Consider the following 11193-nt stretch of genomic DNA (forward strand, 5'->3'; position numbering starts at 1 on the left):
TTCACTTCCCTGTTTATAAAAACCAGGTGGGTCTAAATGACTTGCTAAACTGTTGAATGATTTCAAGTAATGCCCTGGATTTTCATGCCCCCTTCCAAGAGGCTGTTTGTGCTGGGAAAGGAGGGCTGCAAGGTTGGTTTGTTTCCACAGCATGGGGGGACCTGGCTGCCACCTTCCTGAGTGGTGTGTGGTGCTCTGGGCTGCTGGAGGCTGCCTGAGGGAGCACTCAGGCATCTGCAGGCAGGAGACCCTGCCGGCATGGGGCTGGCTGTTTATTTTCAAAGCCTTTGTACCTCAGGTTACTTGTAAGGCTGATGCTTGGAGAGTTCTGCTAAAACTGGACTCTATGTATTCTTTGGTTTGCCTGTAATTTTTAGCTTATGAAAACCAGATGGATGACTCAGTACTCTGCAAGTTAGAGTAGGAATGGGATCTTCTGACATAAGGGCAGCTTTTACAGAAAACACTGAGTTAAGAAGATTCAAGCTCAAGCGAGATTGCTTCTTTCCCTCCCCCCCTCTTTTGTCTATTTTTACTGCATCATTGGTATGTGTCCAAGAAAAGTCGGCCATATCATTCGGAAATACAAGGGGATAAACTTTTGACTGTCGGATCTCTTCAGGCTGAGAGACTCCAGAGTAAATGAACTGGGAGAGAGAGAATTAAAAGGAGGGATTTCTTTAGATGAACTTTTGTCTGCTCTGCCAACAGCAGTGTAAAATAACGAAGAAACTGCAGCAGTCCTTTCCCACTGTCTCTCTAAGCAATGTAAGTTACCCTTTCACACTCGTTTCTAACTGTTTGTATGCTTTTGCTGCTTTCGAGTATTTTGTGAGAGCAGTGGTTTTACAGAGAGTGAGCTCTTGCCAGGAGCTCTGCTGTGTGAATGAGTGAATTGCTTTGTCTTTCTTTTTCTTCTGGAAGTCAGGGTGGTAGCGGGGAAGCCGAGCAGTTTGACACCACCTTTCTTTGACAGTCGTGCTAGCTCGGCTTTAGATGGCTGTCGAAACCTTTAAACCTTTTCAGTGTTTGTGCAGAAATTTGTTTGTAGTTGGCAAAAGACAACTGATTGAACCGTGCATGTCAGGCTTGCCTTAAGAGCAGGCGTTTCAAAGGGGACTGTGTGATGCTCTGTAAAGAGGACAGGATGTGACATGGGAAAACAAATGTTTCCTGCTCTTTAATATTTAAAGAAAAAATTGAAACACAGCCAAGGAGTTTGCCTAGGAAAGAAATAGTGATGATTATTCTAAGCAAAATAAGGACTCTGTAAATCTGAGAGGACAATGCCAAGGTCTAATTAGGACAGACAGTTTACTTTGCACAGTTGTTCATTTTTTTTGAAGCTGGCAGTGTTGGCATTAATGCTGCCATGTTCTTCTGTGGTGCCTTTGTGAAGAGTAACTTTAGCCATTACCTGGTGCATAGCTTCCCATACATTATTTAGGTAGGTGGATTCCCCCTCTTTTAGTTTATTTTGCTATTTTCAAAATGCAGTGTAGGCAGACTGTCAGGCAGATTGATACGTTTAAGTAAAAACAAGAGATGGTAATTATAACTAATATACTAAGAATATGACAAGAAATAGACCAAGAAGATCACCCTGAACTCAAACATTCATTAGGCCAAAACAATTGCATAAATGTTCATTTATATGGGGACATAAGAAAATTGTGGTGAAAGTTCAATTACTAAAGAAATATTTCTTAGATAAGGATGTGGCTTAAGAAAAATTGCTTTGCAGCCTCAGATTTTTGTTTTTGAGGGCAATGGACTTACTACCTGGAGAAAGTCTGTGGCTAACTACTGTGATTTATTAATCACCAGTTTTTTTCCTGAAAATTCCACGTTGCTGCATGTGTGAGAACTGAGATTAAATTGACTAGTGATACTAATGAGAGCTTCTAGACAATGTGAATAGTTTAAATAAATTTGGGAATATAAACCATAGGGCTTGAAAAGCATATTAAAAGGTTTAGTACGTTAAAATCTGTATATACTTCTTTATCTTCAATCTAGTTCCATAATTTTCTGGAGTATATCTAAAGCCTGGAGTGCTTATAGACAGAAGGTACCAGACAACTGCTGTACCTGGTCTTGGGACTGCATAATCCTTCCAGAAAACAAAGTCAGCAGAAAGAGAAGGTTAGTTCCTGTTTCCAAAGAGTTTTTTCAGGGGAATCAATCTGCTGCAAAAATTAAATAAGGCTTCTATGCTTTGGCCCTCCTCCAAAACTGTTTACCATAAACCAAAGGTTTCCTTAAACTTCTCAGCAAAGCATTTGGCAAACTTGAGTTGTGAAGAAACTCCCTGGTCTGATCTGGACCTCTAGTGCCCACAGTTTGCCTATAAAGTACAGCTTGGGGGTTTCATCATTAAGGGTTCGTTTCAGTCCTTGGGATTCACCCTTTTTCATGAGACGTAGCTTTGATATGCCTTTAATACACTGTGTCTTTCCTCAGGGGGAAGGCTAAACAGAGCTTTGCTTCAAGGAACATCACTAACACATGCTGCTTGAGGGCCAGAAGGAAACATGAAGTGGGGTTTATGACAGAACCAATTCTAGATTTGATTATAGGGTTTCTGAAAGGAGGGAAAATTTAAAGTCATGGAAACAATTATTTCAGTCAGATGGGAAAAATCTTTTGAATTCCTTGTGTAATTTGTAAAGGGAGATAGGAAATGTATCCTTACAGATACAGAATAAAAATTAGAAATATGTGTACATTTAATGCCTTTGGGAAGGGGTGTGTCTTAAAAGTTCATCTTTTTCACAAAATTGATTTTTCATGTACTAACTAGAATATACAAGTTCAGTGAAATCTTGGTTTTGAGGCTGGATTTGAAACAAGCAGTGCCCATGGGCTGACGGCACATATGAGTGCTGTCTGAATTCTGCTATGTCCAGGAACTCTTACCTGGGCAAAGAGGATAATGCTGCTAGGGGATTTTCCCCAGCCCATGATAGTATTATTTCTCTGGCAATCCCAGTTTTAGCTTGAAGGTTATGTTGTTTACTGGAAAATCCCAGATAATTGGTGCTTGAAGCCATTGTGAAAACATGCTGGGCCTGTCTTTGCCTGATAGTGGAATTTTACTAATTCATAACAAAACTAGGATTTGGACAGCTTATATAAACACAATGATGCTCCTGATTCCTTTGAGGAAAACAGAGGAATTAAATTAACTGAAAAGGTTCTGGGTGTCCTAACACAGAGAACAAAGTGTTGTGCATTACTATACTGAAGCTGAAATTTAATCATCTGCATAAAGTATTAAACAGGCAGTTTTGCAGAAACATGTAATACTGTGTCTAGACACATGAACTATTTATATAAAAACAAAGGCACAATGTGCAGTAGGTCAGGATAAATCCTTGAGCCAAATGTAAAAGACTTTGGTTTGCTCTGTTGGCAGGCATCTTGGCTCATCAAAGTTAAAAGTGTCTGAGGGTACAAGTGTAGGTAGTTTGACTATTTTTTTATACACAGCAGCAAACATATATATTGCTCCAAATAATAAGTTCAGTCTATAAAGAATGTTCCTTAATACAATTGCATTATATAAGGGAATAGTTTTTTAGATTTAATTAGTTGAACAAGCCATTCATTCCAAAGAAGCCTTAAAAATGTTCTCCTGCAATTTTGCCCATCCATATTTTGCAGGGTAACATATATGAACTTGTTTTTTTCTGTTGTTGAAGAAATCCAGTGACTGTCAGATTGAAATCCACTATTGCAGACCCTACACTTGGCTGGTACCTTCAACAAAAATTTAGATATGCTATTTCCAGAGACTGCAGGTTGTCGTTATATTTTCTGCTGACATTTCTCAGTAAAAAAACAAAGGTGGAGGGAGCTAACCATGTGAAATGTATGGAATGAACTGTTAAAAAACAAGACTGAAAATAAAAATCAGTATTTGTTGAATGGAATCTATATTGGAAAGGAAATAATGATTGTTTAGAGGTTTCTAAAATACTGAAGAGAAAAGAACAGGGTTAAGCAGTCACATAAATGGACTTCACCTCTCTATGCCTCCGTTTTCGATAGGTTACTTTTTAAGACACGCTTGCTTCTTCTGTTAGAATTGGGCCTGCCCTTCTATTTGCTGTGTGACAGGAAGGGATCAGAGGCAGGCCCTTGGTGTGCTGTCATGTTAACATCTGTCTGTAAAGAGCTGCTTGGCTGCAAACACTTAACAAAGGCAATTTGGAAGAATTTGTGTTTTGTGCACAAGATTTCTTTTTCTTACTCTTCATTTTTGATCAACTGGAATAAAGACCATCTCCCATTGAACAGAACTCTGGCTGACTTTTGGAGTAGTGAAAATGGCATTTCCTGGCAAACTTTTCAGAAAGACCGTGTTTTATTTCTGTAGTTTAAATAGCTGCAATATTTATTGTATATGTTGTAGCATTAAAGGTATTTGTCTTTGTTTTCTACCACAGACTCTCTAGACACTTCCTATCTACAGCCTGTAGACACATCTTGGCATTGCATGTCATTCCTTCTAATCATTGGGGTGGCTGGCTATGTTTGGATTGGGTATTGTTTATTTTAAAAGGTGAATTTAGTTGGAAGTCAGTAACTTAGTTTGATCACAGGAATAGAAGTTTGTAATTGGAATATCATAAAGTGAAATAAATGATGTAACATGTCACTAATGTACTGTGTGGGGACAGCCAAGGATCTAGTTTGCTGGCAACCAGGCAGCCTTTCTATTTGCTATCTGGGCTTTAGGGCAATTACTCAAAGGCTAATCCCATTCAACAGGAAGAATTGAAATAGCAAATGGAATAGAGTTTTTGAGGTGCTGAACAGGTAGATGTAGCAGGTGGATGTTTGCTGGCTCAATCTATATTGCCACTAGCTAGTTGCAGTAGGGCTAAAAGAGGCACAGCTAAATTAAGAAGGAGACTAATCACAGACATGTGAAAAATGTTAGCAGCATGTAATCTGGCACTTCTTACATTACATGGTGACCCTGTTAACACAAGCATGAAAAGAAACTGGTGCCAGAATGGCTATGATGGTTTACTGTTAGATATTAAATCTAGGCTATAATAACTTTAAGAATATGCCCTGCCACTAGGAGAAGACAAATGACTTAAAAATTTTCTGTAATCATGTATATACTAAATGTTCCCCAGGAAGGATTAAGAACAACTCTGTGTTTTATGGTCAGCACTTTTGCTCATGTGTAAAAATATTACTCATTCTCTTTCATTTTAAAATTATCTGAATATTATCAGTTTTGGATGCATTTTAGGAGCTGTTTATTAGGTGGATGGTGATCTTCAGCCCTTTGTGAAAGAGACATGAAGATTGGACTAGATGCAATTACTTTGATCAGGTTTAAAAGGCATGAGATGAATGTTCAGCAATTTACTTGCTCCCAATCCAGTATGGATTTATTTGTTTTAGTGTTATTAGCCTGCCTAAACATGTGTATGATCAGTTTATTTATGGGTGACTTTCTGTTATTTTGTCATGGAAAGCTATTTGGTTTATGGTACCGTGAGCTTTTTGATTATTTCTTGTTTCCGTTCTGGAAATGTAGAGTGGCAATTCCCTGTTTGTCTGTTTTGTTTTGGGGTCTTTTTATGAGTTTTTGATGCTAGGTTTGAGGATTCCCCTTCATTGAACTTGTAATTTGGGAAATTGTGTCTGGAGTGATGGCTTAAGAAAAAAAGTTAGGGTTTTAGCCTCTGCAAAGATTTATACTGTGCCTGCCTCTTTCTACATCAAAGTTTAGTAGAACTTGGTTATCTGTGTGCTCAAAGGTGTATGGTATTCATCAGTGTGTTTCTGAAGTGCTCAGAGTTATTTAGCAAGGAAAGAGCAGTGTCCACATTATTCTGAACATGACTCAGACCAGTACGAAAACATGAATCTGCAAAATGCTTCTGCACCATCTGCAGAACAAAACCCCTCCAAAGCAGTGCTGGAATCTTGAGCAAATGCACTTGGAAACATTATTTACAGAACAGCAACAACAAAAAAGATTGCAGTCAGAAAATTTTGCTGAACTTGGAAATGCCCTTGAAAAGCTCCCAACAATTATGGGGGTTTGTGCCTCTGAATGCATTAATCTCTGTAATGGTCTTTGGAGAGACTTAGTGTGTGTACCATATTTAGCTACAGCCATATTTGGCTGATGATCTGTATTATTAGAGGACTTGCATACTCTGTGAGAAACAGGGCTTTCAAAAGAGCAGATGCCAGCAGGTTCAGTGATGTCAGGTGTCTTCAAGGCCACCCTGGTTCTCCTGAGAACAGCTGTAAGTTGCAACTATTGTAAATTCCACTACTTACAAATTCCTGGAATGAAAATGCAGGAGTGAGGAACAAGCCTTTTCCAGTGTACATAAACTCTTGAAGAGGAAAAACTGCCATGGTTTCTCTGCATTTGCACAGGTTTTTTGGTTTCCTTTTTTTTAATTATTTTTCCTTTTCCAGTGAGGAAACAGTATCCATGAAATTTCCTCCTACAACTTTCACTCCTATAATCCCTGTATTGGTGGAAGTGTTAATGTAAACCTTCAGGGATTAACTCACACAAGATAAGCTTCTGCAGGTGTTGGTTTGTTTCGGTTTTGGTTTGTTGGGTTTTTTTGTTATCTTGAAAGCAGATTTAATTTGACATTTAGAATTTAAATAATTGCACTGTTCTAGAGTTAGAAAACCTAGGGCCCAAAAATTAGGTAGAGCCATAGCTTAATTTCATAGCATCTGAGGGTGTTTTTTTGTTCTGAGTGTTACTCTGACACGATATTATGATGTGGGTTAGTATGTCATCTTTCCAATATGCTTGTAAGTCTTACTGGACCCTCTGCAAAGAACTGGCTCTTCTCTTATTGCCTAATTCTTAGTGTGCTCTGTGCAGTTTTGGGAACAACTGATCTTCCTGCGTATCAGCTCAAAATCATTTTATAACAAAGAGATGAAATTAAGTGTCGCACCATGAAGATTTCATCCTATTCATCAAATAAGCAGTGATAATTTTTTGTCTTACATCTAAAATAGCTGGAAATAAATTCTGATTTTAGAATGCTAACATGTTCTGTGACACCTCATTCCCATCTAAAGACGAATAAATTTTCATTCATTTACAAATGTAATCCTTTATTTAAAATCTCTCAGTGGAGATAAGTGCAGTCCTTTATTACATGGAAAACAGAAGACAGTAAGTATCAGAGGACTGTTTTATAAGAACTGCATTATATGTTCTGTGTAGACAGAGAACCCCCTCATCCCTTTGCTTCCTCATTCTAATCATTTTTTTACTATTCCCTCCTGAGAAAAATAATTGAAAAAATTAAAAATAAAATAAAAAAATAATAAAAAGCCAGACTAGACTAGTGCATGCAAAAATGTGATTATGTAATAAGGTGGATTTGCAAAAAAATGTGCAAAAAAAATTTTCCTGTGTTTGCACAGTCCAAAATTTTTGTTTGTCTTATCAGGAGCAGACACATTGCCTAGTCTTGAATACAAATAAGTGTAAGAGCAGGAAGGCTTCTTCCCATATTTAACTTTTGGGATGGATTTTTATCTGTGCTCCCAAATGGTGGCCTTTACCCTCTGAACAACCATCACGATTTCACCTCTGGGATGTGTTCTTGCAGAAGGCCTGCTCTGAACTTGTGTACCCTCTGGAGGGACCTCTAATGATGAAGCTGGGCAACTTTAAAATGAGGACAACCAGGACAATGATCAAGACATGATTTCCCTAAGCTCTGTGGCATTGCTTTTAGAATAAATAATGTAAAGTACATCCGCAGAGAAACAAGACAAATTTCACTCTTAAGGAAATATCACTAGAAGTCTCTTTTTTTTTTTTTTTTTTTTAAGGATAAAGAAGATTTGAAAAGGTAGGTGGAAGTGGGGACAAGTGATAGGTTAGTATTGTGTTGACCATGAAAGAATTGTCTTCTTGGGATGATGAGTAGTCACCATTGCTGTGAGTCTTTTTTGTATGGCTTTGAAATGGGTGTACATACTAAAGGTACCCTGAGTGGCATTCTTCATGCAACAGTGGTGTATTGTGGCAGCTGCCTGATGGATTCATTTCACCTGACATCCCTAAATGACAGGGCTCTGCAAAGTGGTAGAAACAGCCCTGTAGAGCCATTAATGTCCATTAACTATGCCAAAAGGGGGTGGCTACTATGAGAGCTCCTGTGATGTCTACTCTGAGTATTTAGAAGGTTTGTCTGGGTCAAATAAAAAGTAAATCTACCTTAGCCTTATAAATTGCTGACAGAAGATGCCTGCAGAGGGGCACAAGAATAGATCAGACATATAATTGTTCTCTTCAAAATGCTCTTTCATAATCAACGATTTGTGCTTCCACTTCTGCTTCTGGTGGAGATGGTGTCTTTGTATTTTAAGATCTTTAATCAATTTATGCACCATGAATTTGTCCCTCTCTCCTGGAATGTCTGTAAAGTATCAACAGCTGTAGCATCCTGGGTTTCACAGCTCACAGAATGAAGAATTATTCAGCACACTACTGGTACCTGTAAAAGAAGTTTCTCCTCTGTGGGCAGTAAAAAGGAATAGTAAAAAGCAATAGATATAAATTGCGAATAAAAAATAAATTGTGAATAAAATATAACTCAGAGGACAATGGGCTCCACCTACCAAAAACCTAATGATTGCTGTTTCAAGAGGCTTCCAAAAACATTTAATTTCTTCAAAATACATCCTAACAGCCACTTGCTGTGGTATCTGAGTTAGAGAAGTCCCAGTACCTGAGATAGTGCGGAGTCTCCATGCCCTGTTTGTAACTGGTTTTCCACTAGGATTTCTCAGTTACCTTTAACAGCAGTGCTTACAGCTGGTTACTCTACATACACATCTAATGGGTTTTATCATTTGCTATGTATAATCTGTTTCAGTAACAACATGGTGCATCTTGTCACAGTCATCACAAGGACTACTCTTAAAGTGTCAGGCAGTCCTTAGATCCGCTCATATAGTGTGCAAAGGGAAGAGGATGCTGGAATCTGCTCCTGTTCTCTGACTGCAAGACATTCAGGCTGTATAAGCTACCACCTTGCACCTATTTCTTTACAAAAGTAGTCCTTATCCGAATTAATGGCTGGCTATGAAGACTTATTTCACAGTGTAGAGGGGTACTTAGTGTCACAGATACAGTTAAATGTCAAGAGGTCAAACTGTGTGAGGCATTAAGACATGACCTACCTGTGCTTGCACGGGACTTGTGTTCTGCCTAGCTAGGACCTTTCACAGTGGGATTCTGGTATTTGGAAGAGATTTCCAGGTGCTATCACAATCTAAATGATAACATGGCTGATTTAATACAGTATTATTCTTAGCTGTCCTGATGCCAGTGGTCTTTCCATCTGCTTTTTTTTATTTGAAAAGACAAATGCATTCACATGGTTATTGTTTTCTATACTGTCTCCCAATTTACTTTTCATGTACATAAAAATATACTGTTTTTTTCTGTAGAGTAAAATGGATGCATTTTCATATGGAAATGAATGTCCTGTGTATCCCAGTTCAGGCTCAGAGAGTTAAAATTGTGGTGCATGAGTGGTTCTGCTTTCTTCCTCTTTCATTGACTGTTGCTTCATAAGTTGTGATGTCAGCTAAAAAGACTGATTTTCATGCAGGAATATATGTATGAGTGTCTTCTGAGAATGTCCTTTTCACAGAAGTCTGACCTATGTCAGTTCTGGCCATTTGCTTACAAGCATCCTGTAGGGGTCTCGGACATCTAGACTGAACCTGCCCTGCATGATGAGAAACTGAAAGTGATGTCGAAGAGAAAGCTCAGGAAAATTGATTTTAGAGATGAAGGATAAGGGTAGACTACTTTGTGTCAGGTGTAAAACTTAGTACCTCAAGGACAAGGCTTGAGGAAAACCTGGGTTGAGCCAGAGTAGGTGCTTGGTAGGCCCTGGGAAAGGGCCACTAGGACTGTCTGGAGATCCTGCCCACTCAGGGTTTGGTGGGCTTTGCAGGCAGATAATGCATCTTACTGTAGCTGTTGTGAAACTCTGCTATGGAAGTACATGCTGGCAATGGATGCATTGCTTCAGGCAAAGCACAAGATGGGAGAGCAATTCATCTCTGCTGTAGAAAGGTTTCAGCTTTTTCCAGTGACAGCAGTTCTTTAAATAGGAGCACTGGCATGCAATCAGCAAATGAGTGTCCTTTCTGAGGACTGGAAAGACGTGTTTACTGGGTGAAGTTCAGCCATTGGGTGTTCCCAAGTTTTGAAGTGCTGGAGCTGACTGCTGTGAAGTCCAGTGGAGTGACCCTGTGAGTGTGGAGGTGGAGGACACGGTGTCACAGCTGGCACACTCAGGTTCTCAGCATTCAGAGCTCCCCCCAGGAACTGTACATGGCTTTTTGCTATGGTTGTTTGGCATGTTCAGTTCCTGTGCCTGCAACCATTGTTCAAACCCACAGAGCTCCTTTTGCCAAGGTTGTCCTGACATTGTTTCTCACTACTGCTAGTGCTGCCAGACTACCTGCTGCACAGAGCTACGTGTTTACCTACTTGCTGTGAAAGTTCAGTGTTGTACTTTTGCCAACATAAAGAGCCTGCCTGGGTAAACTTCTGCCTGCCACTTAACGCTTGAGCAAGCTTTGCTCTGAACCCAGGGATGGTAAAATGTTTAGACATATTGTGGTGGTTTTGAAAGCTATTTTCTTTCAGAAGACTTAACAGATGTAGAAGGTAACTGCTGCTGGGCTCTGGACAAGACAATGAGGTGGGTACTGTACCATAGCTAAGGTAAATATGGAGGGGCAGCAACCAATATTTCATATTATGAACAATATAAGTACTGCAGAGGATGTAAGCCTGATTTCAGCTTGCTCACATGCTGGAGAGGAGCTATTCTTTCTCCGTTCTTCTTAGTCCTTCTCCCAGTATGGCTTTTTTTCGTGCAAAGGAGCCATTAATTCCTTCACTTTCTGCTTCCATTGTTTGTTTTTTTAATGCTTAGATTCCATCTGCTGTTTCTTGCTGTGAAACACCTAAGGGGTTTTTTTTTTCTTCTCGTTTATGTTCCATATGCTGTATCTGATGGGAATTGGGATTCTAAAGGGCTGGCACTCTCCAAAGTAATTTTGTAAAGAAGTTACATGGCATGTGGGGATTGCTGGATGGTGCCTTCTCCCTTGCTGGTTTGAACTTTGTGCTGGTTC

The sequence above is a fragment of the Acanthisitta chloris genome, unplaced genomic scaffold, assembly GCF_000695815.1.
Source record: "Acanthisitta chloris isolate BGI_N310 unplaced genomic scaffold, ASM69581v1 scaffold5564, whole genome shotgun sequence".
In the NCBI taxonomy this organism is placed as follows: Eukaryota; Metazoa; Chordata; class Aves; order Passeriformes; family Acanthisittidae; genus Acanthisitta; species Acanthisitta chloris.